The 15,983-nt window shown below is 39.0% G+C and overlaps 1 long non-coding RNA gene across 1 annotated transcript in view; it reads left to right on the top strand.

The window, feature by feature from the left end:
• Positions 1–2,189, top strand: part of LOC134358175 (uncharacterized) — a 94,757-nt gene extending 92,568 nt beyond the window's left edge. The window contains exon 4 of the long non-coding RNA XR_010020819.1: positions 1,207–2,189. This is a non-coding gene — a long non-coding RNA (uncharacterized LOC134358175). The remainder of the gene's footprint in view (positions 1–1,206) is intronic.
• The last annotated feature ends 13,794 nt before the right edge of the window (positions 2,190–15,983 follow it).

Raw genomic sequence — 15,983 nt, 5'->3', positions numbered from 1 at the left:
AAGAATGCAGAAAATGGGAGCTGGAATAGGCCACCTGTCCCCTCAAACCTGCCTTGTTGTTCAACACAATCATGCCTGATCCGTCCCCTTTCTCATCTGTGCCAGTTCCCCTTAGTCTTCATTCCTCTGATTGTGTAACAATCTATCTACCTTCTCTGTAACTAACTCTGGCATCACAATTCCACTGACTCATCGCTCACTTTGAAATGACTGTAACTTATCTTGTAACTACATTCCCTCTACAAATCTACCCCACTAATGGAAGCTTTTTCAACATCAACCCTACTCCTTCATTTTTCTCACCTCCAAAGAATAACTACAAATATTTTACAAATATTTTAGCCTTTCATGAACGAACAAGTCTTTCATCTTTCTATTCTATTATTTTGTTCTAAATACTCCCCATCATCCTCTCTTTTGTTACCACTAAAATCTCTTCCAACCCTACAACCCTCTGGGACCTCTGCATTCCTCAAATCATGGCTTTTAGTTTAATCTCTCTCTCATTCTTGTCTGTGTCTTCAGAAAATGAACTTTAAAGGCTATAGTTCCCTCTCTAAACCTCGTTGCCTCTATCACTCTTATTGTCAAATTCTGATTAATTATGCCATTGGAGACCCTTTATTGGTGTAGCATAAATACAATTTGTTATTGACTTTGTACTTACTACATTGAGCTATCTAATTGAGGAGTTTGGAGATTGTGACTATGAGTCCAATGAAGAAGCAATGGTGGTGTGTCCTGGTGGTTTGCATTCCACTATCTTCATTTAATACCTGTCCACTCAACCCATCTAATGCCTGCTGAACTCTCTGGGTACCTTGCCCAGAACTTCTACATGTGTTAAAATAACATATGACAGAACAATATCTGTAGGTTTGCTTGAACACAAATCACACAATTATTGCTCGCCATAACAGTTTATGTGTTCCATCTAATTAGTAAGAAAACATAATGAGTACATAATAAAGATCTGGAGATCTGTACAAATGCCAAAGTTAAAGTGGAATTTTAGTTAATTAATGGAAATGGGAACAATATTTTGGAATCGGTATTAGTGCCAATTGAATGACTCGATTGTCAAAAAGAAAACATTTGGTTAATATGGTGACTGACTAAAACTGAGACACATGGCAGCTGTTGAATCACAACAGTTCCGATGAAGGGTCTTGGCTCAAAACATTGACTGTTTACTCTTTTCCACAGATGCTGCCTGGCCTGCTGAGTTCCTCCAGCATTTTGTGTGTGTCACATGGAAGCTGTGCTTCGCAAACATAGAAATCCTTATTCGCAAATCCCCAGAAACAAGAGTTCAGGAGAATCCAAATGAACCTCATTCTCCTGACATGATATTTTCTTCAACATAAAGATAAGAATAAGTGATTAAAGAACAGTTTCAATTGCTGTAATTACCAACTTAACTTCAACATTTTCAATACAGTCAGGGAACTGTACAGAATTACATATTTACAATGGTGGTATGTCCTAACTAGCAGAACCTCTCAGAATATTTAACACTGGTATCTGTTTTAGAAGTCTGAGTACAAATTCCAGACATTCAAAATATACCACTTCTGTTACAGTGTTACACACTTGCTGTGTGACTGCACACTCCGGCTGTGTGGCAAATAAAGCACAACATCGTCTCTTCCACCTCAGGAGAAATTCGGCTTGAGCCTCCAAATCGTCAAGACCTTCTACAGGGGCACCATTGAGAGCATCCTGACTGGTTGTATCATCAGAACTACACCAATCTTGATCGCTGGGTACTGCAGAGAGTGGTACAGACAGCCCAGCGCATTAGTGGATGTGAACTTCTCTCCACTGAGGGCATTTATAGCAGCAGGTGTGGAAAGAAGACCTGGGAGATCATCGGGGTCAACAGTCACCCTGACCATAAACTGTTTTCAGCTGCTTCCATTTGGCAAACAGTACCACAGCATTAAAGCCAGAACCATCAGGCTATGGGACAGCTTCTTTCTACAAGACATTACACTTATAAATTCACATGTCTGTATATTGCCACTGAGTCATAATGCAAAGATCTTTACTCCTTCATGTGTGAGATGGATGTAAAATTTAAAAAATTCTAAATTCTAAATTAAAGAATGACCACATGAATATACAACTAACCAGGAACAAAACAGATCTGTCCTGAATTGTGCACTTAAGTTAACAAAATGCTAATAGCAGGAACATTCATCTATTGTCCTCTCCTATGTAGTTTCAATGGAACAGAATCAGAATGTACCATGCCCAATGATTGGTTTCGCTAGCCACCAAGTATCAGTTAATTGTGTACAGGTTTTATTTTGTGAAGACTGGTTCTCATTTTAGCTAATCCATAATTATGTCAGTCATGGCCATCTCTACTATCGCTATGAGGTCACATTCAGGTTAAAGGATCACCACTATATATTTCATCTGGGTAGCGTCCAACCTGATGGCATGAACAGCGATTTCTCAAACTTCCTGTAGTTACCCCCCGCCCTTCTCTCCTTCACCATTCCCCATTCCTGTTTCCTTCTCTCACCATCTCTCCTTACCTGCCCATCACTTCCCTCTGGGGCTCCTCCCCCCTTCCTTTTCTTTCATGGTCTATCCTTTCCTATCAGATTTTCCTTTCTCCAGCCCCTTATTTCCTTCACCAACCAACTTCCCAGCTCTTTACTTCACCCCTCATCCTCTCCCAGTTTCACTTATCACCCACCACCTTGTAATTCTTCCTCCCCTCCCCCCCCCAGCATTTTACTCTGTCCTTCTCTTTCTTCCCAGTCCTGCTGAAGGGTCTTGCCCTGGGGTGTCGACTGTTTACTCTTTTCCATAGATGCTGCCTGCCCTGCTGAGTTCCTCCAGCACTTGTGTGTGTGTTGCTTTGGATTTCCAGCTTCTGTAGGTTTTCTCATGCCCCTAGTTATTCTGTCCATAATGTTATAACTCCAGTATGATCGCTAACAGTTGACTAATGTCCTTTGGGGATGGAAATCACCAGTCTTTGCTGGCTTGGCCTATTCGTGTCTCCAGACCCACAGGATTGTCTTGACTTTGAAACATCCTTTAATTCACCAAGCAGGATATTCAGACCAAGGGCAGTTAGAGGTGAGCATTAAGAGCTGCCTTGCCAGCAAAGTCCACATTCTGTGAAAGAATAAAATACTTCACTCTCCAACTTGTGCTAATTTTGATAATAAGCCCCATTGAAGTAATATATTAAAATTAGATTCCTTCCACAAGAGTGGGAGGAAGATAGCAAGCAAAGTCCACATGGTGGACTTTGAAGCAAATACATAAAATTCTGGATTTGTGGTAATTAGTTATATGTAACTCCTTAATTACAAGAAATAATAATAACTTATTTGTAGAGAACTTTTCATACAGTGTAGTTCAAAGTGCTTTACAATGGGATAAATTACAAACATGAAAATAAAAAAACAAAATGATGTTAGTTAAAAGCAAGGTTAAATAAATTAGGTTTTGAACTGGTGTTTAAAAGTGTCAGCTGAGTCTGCATTCCTTATAGTTTTAGGTATTGAATTCCACAGTTTAGGAGCTTAGTTCAAAAAGGCTGATTTGCTAATTTTCTTTTGAGGGCAGTTGTTTAAATTTAAGAAGACTCTCTGAAGAAGACCTGAAAACTCAAGCAGGATTATAAAATGGAAGTGATTCTATGATGTATTCTGGTCCCAGACCATTGAGAGCTTTAAAAGCATGTAAGAGAATGTTAGAATCAATGCTGAAAGATACAGGAAGCCAATGTAGTGTAGCTCCCTCATCCTGGTCTCAGTTAAAACTGGCACTCTGAATGAGTTGAAGTTTGTCAACAATTGCTTTGTATGGCCAGTAAAAAGTGCATTATAGTAATCTTGTATATTCGATATTAAGGGGTAAATTAGTTTTTAAGCATCATTATGTGACTGAAGCATACGTGCCTTTGCAATATTTGTTAAGCGTCAAAATGCTACTCTGGTCGCATTCTTAACCTGGGATTTAAAATTGAAATCTGAATCAAGGATAACTATCCAAGCATGTTATGTCTGATTTTACAAGGGGAGCCAAGTTCCCAAGTTTATCAAGAGGTATATCTCTTTTTTGGCTATGAAATAATGTCACAGCTCTCATGATTTAGAAGAAAGATCATCATCCCAGTTGGTTTGTGATGGCACTCAGAGTAATCCCATTCCCTCAATGATATCCTGGTGTCCTGTTCTCACATGCCCATTAAACCACCCTGAAATTCACTCCGGGGTGATTTACAATAGGCAATTAATTTATCAACCAGCAGGTCTTTCGGGTGTGTGAGGAAAGTGGAGCAAACAAGGTAAACCCATGCAGTCACAGGCAGAACCTGTAAACTTCTTGTTGATAATCCCTGAGGTTAGAATTGAACCAGGGTCCAAGCAGCTGTAGGACAGTGATAAGTTCAATAAATACATCTGGAGGAAAACTGTTCAAGAGGGAGCTGTCGTACACGAGACAACCTCCACTGTGTGGCAAAGAAAAAGCAGCAGCTGTGAAAGGAGACACTGCAAAACCAAAAGCCCCAGTCACCAACAACAGCCACCACTTACTCTTGCCCACACTGGACCAGAATAAGTTCAAAGTTCAAAGTTCAAAGTAAATATATGTCACCATATACAAACCTGAGATTCTTTTTCCTGGGGGCATTCACAGTGAATACAAGTAACAAACTAGAATCAATGAAGGACTGCCCCCAACTGGGTGGACAAACAAACAATGTGCAAAAGACAACAAATTGTGCAAATACAAAAGGAAATAAAAAGTAACAATGACAATAATAACCTAAAGACCACAACAGTGCTATACACGAAAATAATGAAGATGCCAGCTACCAAAGTGCTGATGTAAATAAAGTTCCTTCAACAACTACTCACTATGATGGTAATAGCAACAACACAGATGTAGAGCCTCTTTAGAGTTCTGATGACAAAGCAGAGCTTACAGACAAAATTATCCTAATATTTAACACCACACTAATGGAATATATGGGTACTAATCCAACAAAAAGACTCTACATATCAAAACAAAACATGTCGTCAAAATTTGCAAAAGTTCTTAACACTCTTAACAATATTGCATTATCACAATATTTAGGAAAACATGAAACATTTGAAGAACTACACACAATAACATTCTGCGCAGCATTAACAACAGTGCAGTGCAATGGCTCCAAAATAAAGATACTCATTAATAGAAACCAAAAACTGAATAATGAAATGAGAACACCAAAACAGCAGAAGAGATTAAGAAACAAAATTGAGACCTTTAGAGCAGAAATAGCTCACCTAATGGACTATAAAATTAATAATCTGAGCAGGGAAATTAAAAGACAATCTAAGGAAATACTAATGAAATATACAGTTGCAAGAAAAATTTTATGAACCCTTTGCAATTCCCTGATTTTCTACATTAGTTATTCATAAAATGTGGTCTGATCTTCATCTAAGTCACAATAATAGACAATCCCAAACTGCCTAAACTAATAACACACAAACAATTGTACTTTTCATGTCTTTATTGAACACGTTGTTTAATCATTCACTGTCCAGACTGGAAAAAGTATATGAACCCTTGTAACTGGCAGAACCTCCTTTAGCAGAAATAACCTCCACCAAATGTTTCCTGTAGCTGCTGATCAGACTTGCACAATGGCGAGGAGGAATTTTGGACCATTCCTCCCTACAAAACTGTTTCAGTTCATCACTATTCCTGGGATATCTTGTGTGAGCAGCTCTCGCCAGGCCATGCTACAGCATCTCAACTGTGTTAAGGTCTGGACTCTGACACAGCCATTTCAAAACACAAATTTTCTTCTCCTTAACCTATTCTGTTGTTGATTTACTGTTACTAGTTAAAGTAGACTGTGTTTGTCCATTATCATGATTTAGATAAAGATCAGACCACATTTTATGAGTAATTAATGCAGAAAACCGGGTAAATTCAAAGGGCTCACAAACATTTTCTTGTAACTGTAAGGTCCATACAAGGCATGAGCAACCTAGCAAAAGCAGTGAAGAATTTATAGATATACTGAACAAAAGCTTGGTGCATACAAAGTCAAACTAAGTAGATACATGAAACGTGCCAGATGAAGAAAACTGTATTATCAGTTCAGGAGCAATGAAAAAGGTTTATGCAGTACATTGAGGCTAAATTTGATGCATCAAAATGTCACCAACCCTAGCACAGAACAAACACAGAGATAATGAAATTTTGGTCTAATACTTGGTTAAACAGGGTGACGTACATTCAAGAAGCAAACTGGATTAGGGAGGAAAAAGAACACACTCACAAAATTGATTACATGCAAACACCTGAAGTTACAATGGATATGCTAAAAGTTATTATAAAAATACCCATGACTGGAAAAGTACTGGCAGTGATAATTTTCATATTTATTGGTATATAAAGTTTACTTGCCTTCATCTGTACCTATCAATACATATTTCTTAAAAATCCTGAAGAGTGCCAGAATTTTTGACAGAGGGTAAAGCATTCCTGGTCAAGTTGGCTCCAATGTACAATGCTCCCTCGGGTGACATCTTTCAGATAGTCCACGAAGCTGTTTATTTCACTTCTTTTATGTCTGCTTTACATCTTAAATGTGTTTCTTGAACAGTTGGAGCCTGCAATTTATAGCTTGGAGGTCGATAGAGTGATCTCCAAAAAGATTCCAGGATGCGCGCTCGAGCTCGAGCAGCCTGAACGGTAAGAAATTTAGAGGTGGGGCACGAGCCCATAATTGACTCAATTTTACTGATGAAAGTGTCCATTAACTGCGGATTAAAACTTCGAGGAAGATTTAAACATTGAGGTGAATGCAGAAGACGAGCAAGAGTTCAGCGCTGACTGCCTGCCTTTGGATTGCTAATGAGACGGATCTCTCTGCTACCGGAGACGGAGTCTATGTGGCGGCCTATCACTTGCTGTTGTGCTTATGAATTGGACTATGTACAGTCCAAGTGTACAGACTGTACACTTTTTCAGTCTTCTGGTTTTTTCATATTCTCTGCTTTCGCCCATTCTTTCTCGTTGCTGTGGCGCATTTGTGTAAGGGAAGGAGGTTTGGGAGTTTAATGATGTACTTATTGTGTTTTGCTAGTTTTTTTGTGTGTGTGGGGGGGTTTGGGATTGATAATCAAGTTGCCATTCTTTTCGTGCTGGGGGAGGGTTTGACAGTTTTCTTTGAACAACTTCCACGGTTTTCCTTGTTCCATGGAGAGAACGAATCTCAGAGTTGTATACTGAATGTGTACTTTGATAATAAATGAACCTTTGAACTTACCTCTTACCTAAAGGAGAAATCGCAATTGACCCATCAAAATATCACCCAATTACTTGTTTACAAACTCTATATAAAATTGCATCATGCTTCTCACAAATAATCACCACTCACTAAGATAACCACAATATACTTACAGAAGAGCAGAAGGGATGCGGTAAGGGTATGAAACGATGTAAAGAACAACTGATAATAGATCATGTAACTCTAAATTTTGCTATGATTAGTGGTGCTCCTCAGGAGTCAGTATTGGTACCACTGCTTTTCACGTTGTTTGTCTGTGATTTAGGTAATGGAATTGATGGCTTTGTGGGAAAGTTTGTGGATGATATGAAGATAGGTGGAGGGGTAGTTAGTGCTGAGGAAGCAATGTGATTGCAGCAGAACTTAGATAAATTGGAAGAACGGGCAAAAAGTGGTAGATGGAATACAGTGTTGGGAAATGTATGAAGTGCATTTTTGGTAGAAGGAACAATAGTGCGGACTATTATCTAAATGGGGAGAAGGTTCAAACATCAGAGGTGCAGAGGGACTTAAGAAAATTTGTGCAAGCCTCCCAGAAGGTTAATTTATAGCTTGAGTTTGTGGTAAAGAAGGCAAATGCAATGTTGGCATTTATTTCAAGGGGAATAGAATAGAAAAGCAAGGAGATAATGCTGAGGCTTTATAAGACACTAGTCAGGCCGCACATGGAGTATTGTCAACAGTTTTGGGCCCCTTATCTCAGAAAGGATGTGCTGTCATTGGGGAGAGTCCAGAGGAGGTTCATGAGGATAATTCCAGGAATGAAGGGGTTAACATATGAGGAGCATTTGGCATCGTTGGGCCTGTACTCACTGGAATTGAAAAGAATGTGGGAGATCTCAGTGAGACCCATTGAATGTTGAAAGGACTAGATAAGGTGGATGTGGAGGGGATGTTTCTTGTGGTGGGGTTATCCAGAACTAGAGGATACAGCCTCAAAATTGAGGGGGGACCCTTTAGAGCAGAGGTAAGGAGGAATTTTTTTATCTGGAGAGTAGTAAATCTGTGGAATGCTCTGACACAGACTGCATTGGAGGGCAAGTCCATGCATATATTTAAGGCGGAAGTTGATTGTTTCCTCATCAGTCGGGGCATCAAAGGATATGGTGAGAAGGCAAGTATATGGGGTTGGGTGGGATCCGGGATCAGCCAGGATGGAATGGCAGAGCAGATTCGATGGGCTGAACAGCCTAATTCTGCTCTTATGTCTTATGGTCTTATGGTCTAAATCAATCTCAGTGGAAAAGCCGGAATCTTTTATGTTGTTATATTGACTACCAAAAAGCATTTGATTCTGTCCTACACTCAAGGTTAATGGTTCTTGATATATATAAACTTCAACCAATATTGTGAAATTCCTTCAACACTTGATATAGCATTGGAGTAATATAATCACACTGTCTACTTACAAGCAAAACTAAACAATCTCCATTATCAAAATAAACCAAGGCATTTTTCTGGGTGACACTCTAAGTTCACTATATTCTGTCTAGCTTGAAACCCACTCTCTAATTAACTGAATCGGATGAAAATTGGGTATCTAATCAGAAACAACCAAGTGAGTTATACCTTGACACACCTACACGTGGACAATTTGAAATTTTACGCTCCTTCATCAGTAAAGCAAAAGCAATTAATTCAAATAGTAGGACTATCTTCGAAAGATATAAAACATGGGCTTTGGACTAGGTAAGTGCAGAATATTAAACATAAAGAAAGGTGCAATAGAGCTAGAAGAATATAAAGCAGAGCAGCAGGGTACAATACAACAGATGGATCAATACGAAACATATAAATATTTGGGATATCAACAAGAAAAGAAAATAGATCTAGTGTGTTTCAGGGAAAACAGAATTTAATTCAATGCTTAAGGAAAATCTGTGTAAAAGAGCTCGATAGTAAAAATGTAACAGATGCAATAGACACTTCCACTATACCCATATAACCCATATTAATTCACTTGGGATTAAAACTTGGTCTGAAACTGATCTGGAAAATTTACAAAGAAAAATAAGAAATGAAATGACAAATTTTAGAAAATACTATGTACACTTGAACACACTTAGAATAACACTGCCTATCACTGAAGGAGGAAGAGGAATAACAGACATAAATATTTATACGACAGTCAGATAAACTTCTAAGGATATATTTTCATCAATGGAAACAAGATTCAGCACTCCATGCGAGCATATGCAATTCTGATCAGACTTACACACCACCAAACTTAAATGAAAGCACAACACAGGAAAAAAGAAGAAATTATCACTATAGAAGAAAAAGTTAACTCGTGAAAGGGCATGATCCTCCATGGAAGACATCCCCACTATCCGAGCAGACTAGATGTTGACAAGGAAGTGTCAAGCGCCTGGCTCAGAGTTGAAGTCCTCTTCCTGGAAACAGTAGGTTCCTTGTGGCAATACAGGATTAAGTGGTTAACACAAAAAATACAGAAAATAAATAATAAAAGACTGACAAATTCAAGATAATAAATGCAGAAAATGCTAAGAGAAACCAGAAACAATCCAACACATTACAGAATTCTGCAGCAGTTTAACTCAATCCGATTATTCACACAGGTACAATCAAGTGGCAAACATCAATCACCAAAATCTTGCTTTAAAATACAAACTCATAAAAGGCACCATACCTTACTATCCAGTACTACCCTGATCCGGTTTTAGGGTCAGACTCCTACAAATTATATTATGACCAATCCATAATAACCATCCGAATATAATTTTACAGGACAAACAAGCAAGAACAACTTGCTTAATAGGCATTGTTGCTCTCTTTTGTGCCTTGAGGCGCATTGAGCGACACGCTTTTGCTGCTTTTGTAGCATCTGACTTTTATTTTAACGAGGCTAAGTTGCTAGTTCGATGCTCAACACAGCACAGATAGAAAGCGTGCAAGCAACCAGCTGGACTCGAACTTGGGACCATTTGCCTTGAAGCCCAATGCCAATACCACTAAACTGCTGGTTTAATAAATATAGCCACTCCAAACACACATAACATATAGAAATCAATAAATGAAAATTACCAGAAATATGCTGAATTAAAAATGGAAAGTGGAAGACTATGGAACATAAACAGGGTATGCATTGACCCAATAGTAATATCAACAACTGGTACCACCCCAATGATGCTACACAGTACTATTAACCAATTAGGCCTACACAGCGATATTTATGTAAATCTCCAGAAAGTTCCTAGCAATTGATAAGAGAGAGTGTGTTTGGTTATGCCTGTACCTCAGGTTTTAGCATCTTGAGCTGAGAAAAACTAAATAAATAAGCATGAGATGAAAAGCCCTTGAAAGTGAGTCTATACGTTGTGGGAGCAGTTTGGTGATGGGGTGAGTGAAGTTATCCCTCCGATTCAAAAGTCCGATGGTGCTTTGTATAGATGTACTCAAGTGAATCATCCTCTACAGCCACATGGGAACCCTCCAATAAACAACTCCTTACTCGGTTCGAGTAATCACACTACAAGCACTGTGACAACTGCTGCACTACCACGCTGCATGTTTCTGACTTGTAACCCTTCCTAATAAAATTTGTAATCTTTCATGCAGGTATCCTGATTCATTTCACAGAGAGTGGTAGGCTCTATTTAATTTCTTACTGCTGTAGAACAATGATGTCATTAATTACAAATGCACACTTTTACTATTTGGAGAGATTTTTTTCATTCTATCTGTAATAGGATCTCTTGAGGTACAGATTCCCAGCATTGCTTTATTCATAATGCCACCGGCCCATTTGTAATGACTGCTTTGGCATCTCTGTTAAGTAGCTGAGTAAAGGAATTGCATTGAAAATTTGCACATATTCGGCAGCTAACGTCTGATATTGGCAAGAAATTTATTACCAAGAACTTCCATTTTTGCAAAGAATTCAGATATTTACAAAAAAAATGTTCTTCTGATATTGTATGCTATATTTGCTAATATTTCAGGCTATTATGCTTCGATGTAATTTTTAAACTGGCAGATAAATGCTCTCTTCATTTAGCCTGTGCTATTTAGAGGCACTAAAGATCCGTGGGAAGTCACTTCAGACTTTCTCTAGTCATATTTGATGTTGTTTGATAATCTGTCAAATTTCAGATATGCTAATTTACCTTTATCGGGATATATTGGCCAGAACTACTTTGATTGCATCCAACTAAAATACCATGTTGTAGTCTTGGTGTACTCAGTACCAGGACTGAAATTCTTTTAAAGTCTAATGTGGAAAATGCAGTGATTTCTCACTACAACCATCAGACAGAAGGTACTAAAGCCTTAGGTCCCACACCAGCAAGTTTAGGAACAGTTATTACCCTACAACCATCAGATTCCTGAACCAGCATGAATAACTTCAATCACCACTGCTCTGAAATGTTTCTTTGATCTACACACTCACTTTCAAGGACTTTTCAGATCTGTTGTTCTCAATATTATTTTTTTATTTGCACAGTTTGCCTTCATTTCCACATTGATTACCAGTCTTTGTTTTTCATAAATTCTATTGTATTTCTTTTTTCCCTCTAAGTGCCTGCAAGAAAATGAATCTCAAAGTTGTATATAGTAAAATATACAAATATACTTTGATAATATGTTTACTTTAATTTGAATGTTACCTTGTCACGATTTAACACATGATGGAGAATTGCCGTACTCTGGGTTTTGAATCAGTAATCTGCTTGTGGGAGCAGTTTATCAGAGAAGAGATGAAATTCAAGACCTTAATTTTTGTAACACCATTTGTGTAATTTTAAGACCAATGAGCTTTACAGACAATATAAGGTAGACACTATCTGGCCAGAACCCAACAGCCAGTACCCAACCATATGTGTTGAGTTTGGGTTAGATCAGGTGTATGATCGGATAAATATTCTGTTGGATCAGACAATATCATGCCATATTGTTCCAGCCTGGTTCAATGCTATAACCCAGCTAGGTCACTTTACTCAGTATTATCACATATGCCCTCTGTTCTTGATTAATAATCATGTCTTTTCACTACAGCAAGTCTTTTTTTTCTGCTTATCTGCAAATGTCTCTGGTCTGGTTGGGGCTGGACAGGTATAGGAGAAAAATAATGACGTGGATGTAGCTCAGGCCTGGATTGGCTGTGATCACTCTGGTCTGGTCAGCTTTTATTTTTAAATTTGAGTAGAACCGTACAATGAAGTGTGGTCACCGTTATTGCATAGAAAACCCAGCAGCCAAACGTCACTCTATCAGCTCCACAACGAGAAAAATGACATTGAGACAGGGTCTGGCAGCATCTATGGAAGAAAACAACAGTTGATGTTTCAGGCTAAGTGTGCTGCTGAAGGGCTTTGGCCAGAACTGTCAACTTTTCTTTCTCTCCATAGGATACTATCTGACCTGCTGAGATTCTTCAGCATTTTAGTGTGTGTTGCTCAATATTGCCAGCATCTTCACAATTTCTTGTGCCTCATGGGACAGTTCCTTTGGTCTTCTCTGAGACAGTGGTGTGGGATCTTTAAGGGAGTATCTGAACAATGGCTCCCTTCAGAGTGTGGCACCTCTTCAGTTTTCTGCTAGAATATCTGAGGTACAGGCTGATCTGTAGCATACCTTTTGAAATAATTCTTTGTTTCATGAGATGGAAAAGCTTTGATAAGCTGCATTTTGAATGGCTGGGTGACATGGATTATGGATACTTTGGTATGGTGCATTTCTGTGGGTGGATCATGGAATGCAATTCATTCGAGAGAAGTATAGTTTCCAAGGTCAAAGAGACATACCTCAAAAAGTTAATGGCATTATAACAAAAAAAATGGTAAGCCATAAGTTAGTCAATCAAGGTTTGAAGAATACATCTCATGATACTCTGAACACACTGTCAGTGATGTAGACAGGGATCATTGGGTGTTTCGGTTCTTTCAACCTCCCCAGGTGAGCCAGCCATGGTTGATCAAGCCACGACTTGCGTTCAGGTAGCATGCACTGCAGACAGCTGTGGACTTGCTTTCTTCATCCAGAGCCACCTTGCGGCTTTCTCTGCTGCCTCAGTGATGTTGCTGATGACTCTCTGCCTCCTTGTACCAGCAATGCACTGAGGGCTCTGTGAAGAGATGGTCCAGCAAAGGCCCGGCAACCCACTTCAAAGGGCACTTTGCATTGTAAGTTTATTGTAGTTTGAATTCAATGAATCTTTCTTTTAAAATAGCAGATGAAGGATCTTCATACAGACTTGATAGATTTTGGCACAGCAACCTTTGAACAATGATATTGATGACCCTTCCCACGTTGTACTTTGGATTGTTCACAGGTCCTTCTCAATGAGCTCTTGTCATACATACAACTATATTAAAACAGGCAAATGTTAACTTTTCAGTAACGAGCCTACATTTCTCTGGACTAATGAGAATATTTATTAGCAATCAGGTAAAGTGTGGAACATACTTTGCAATGAATTTTAGTTTAATTCAGATGTCATGGCAGAGAAAGCGTGAGTGAGATTAATATAGCCAGAGCACAGACCATATAACATCTTGCAGTAAATGAGCTTCCTGGATATTTCTGAATGATGGACTAGCTTCAAAAAGGACAGGAGTATAATTCATAAGCTCAGATTTTTTTTTAACACAACCATGCACGTTTGTTAGGAAATTGTTTTGTTTCTTTGAAAAGATTATTTTTCAAATTTCTGTCAGTTGCAGTTAAATTCTGTGAGTGACTCAGCACTTAAATATTTGATCAGCTTGGGATTTTTTTAAACTCCTGCTATATATTAGGAAAAAGCTTCTTACCAGATTGTTAATAATCAAAAACACCTCATTTGCTGCACTAGCAGTGTACAGATAATTCATCCTTCCATCATTCTGCTTCCTGCTAGGGTAAGGAACCCACTCAAGGGAAAAATTGAGTTTTAAAAGACAAGGCAATTTAGATTTATTTCAAAATCTGAGATTCATTTCAATGGTTCCGTCTATTTAAAAATATCAGTCATCACTCGCGACTGTATTCACAGATTGCACACTCTGATTTATTTACCGATGATCTATCTCTCTCTTTATCATTATGGAAAGAATAATATATTTGTTACCCTGTATTGATTTGAAATATTTTCTTTACTTTACGGAAATTGAAGCTGGTAAGTCAATCTGCCTCAATTAGGGTAATTCTGTGGGGATGCCAAAAATTACCCTGTTGAAAGTCCAGTTAGGAACCAAAGGCATAATCTGGATTTCAGGTGAGAATCCTCCTTCTGAATCCAGCAGGCTCTATCTTAGCAGAGAAGTTTAATGGCAACAAACAATCAGCTGGAGGAACTGTACAGGTCCAGCAGCAGCTGGAGCGAGAGGGGAGATGAATTGTTAATATTTCGAGTCAAAACCCTGCATTCCAGCATTTGCAGTCTCTTGTATCTCCTCATCTAGTGGGAAGACCTCTATGCTGCTTTGGGTGGTAAAATAAAACTATAGCCTGTTAATACCAGAAATCTGAAACAAAAGCAGAAAATGTTGGAAATTCACAGCAGGTCAGGCAGCATCTGTGAAGAGAGAAACAGAATTAACATTTAAGGTCAAGAAGCCTTTTGGAGTTTGGAGGTAAAGTTGTTAGTAGATTTAGCAAAGGGAAAGACTATTCCTTAGAGCATTCAAGAATACAAGGACATAGGAACAGGACAACAGGAGATGCTGCCTGGCCTGCTGCATTCACCAGCAACTTTGACATAGGAACAGGAGTAGGGCGCCTGCACATTGATCATCCTCCACTATTCGATGTGATCTTGGCTGATCTACTTCAGGCTTCAACTCCTCTTCTATGCCAGTTCCCATCGCCCTCGACTCCCTACTTTTTAACATACTTTAATGAGCATTCAATTCTTCAGTAGTCACCATTACTGAGACTTCAAAAAGTTATCCAAGTTGAAGTTCCATTTTGTGCTGTTGTGTCCAAAGTTCAAAGTAAGTTTATTCTCAAAGTACATATAAGTGAGTGAGTGAGGCCTCCTTAAGTTAGGATTAACCATGGATATTGTGCCCTATCTGCCTTGGCAGTATGATATGGAGAGCAAGTTGTTGTCCATAAAGCCAGCTCCTCCTCTCCATGCATCTGGTAAACCCAAAAGGAATGGCAGAGACCGACACAGTTTGGTACCAGCAGCATCACAGGAGTTTCCGGTCGGCATTGAACTCAACATCAGACTGCTTTAGGGACTCCAGCTCCGGAATTTTCCCTCGGGGTTTACTCCCGAAGTCTTACTCATGAGTGGGTATGGCCGCAAGGCAGCAGAGGTTTGAGATCAGAGTTTTCCTTCTCCTAGACGATCTGCCAGCCATGGCTGATGAGCTCCATCCCCTCGAAGCAACTGGTTTTAAGGTAAACCGCCTTTGCCCCTTCTCCTGCCGGTAGAAATGGTTCTGTCAGGCTTCGTAGCTGAGCCACACGTGAAAGCCCAGGGCTGATGGACTTGGTTGTCAGAGGCTTTTTGAGGTGCAAACCACTGGGAGCATTTAACAGAGAGTGAGAGCTTGTCGCCATTACCACCTCCGGCTATAACAACCTTAAGGAACCTTAAAGTGCATATATATTATCATATATTACCTTGAAATTCTGTTTCTTGCAGGCATTTACAGGAAATAAAAGAAATACAACAGAATTTATGAAAACTATACATAAACAAAGACTG

Source organism: Mobula hypostoma, chromosome 18, assembly GCF_963921235.1.
Source record: "Mobula hypostoma chromosome 18, sMobHyp1.1, whole genome shotgun sequence".
Taxonomy (NCBI): Eukaryota; Metazoa; Chordata; class Chondrichthyes; order Myliobatiformes; family Myliobatidae; genus Mobula; species Mobula hypostoma.
Note: the sequence above shows the minus strand (reverse complement) of the source record. Positions and strands in the feature narration are given on the sequence as shown.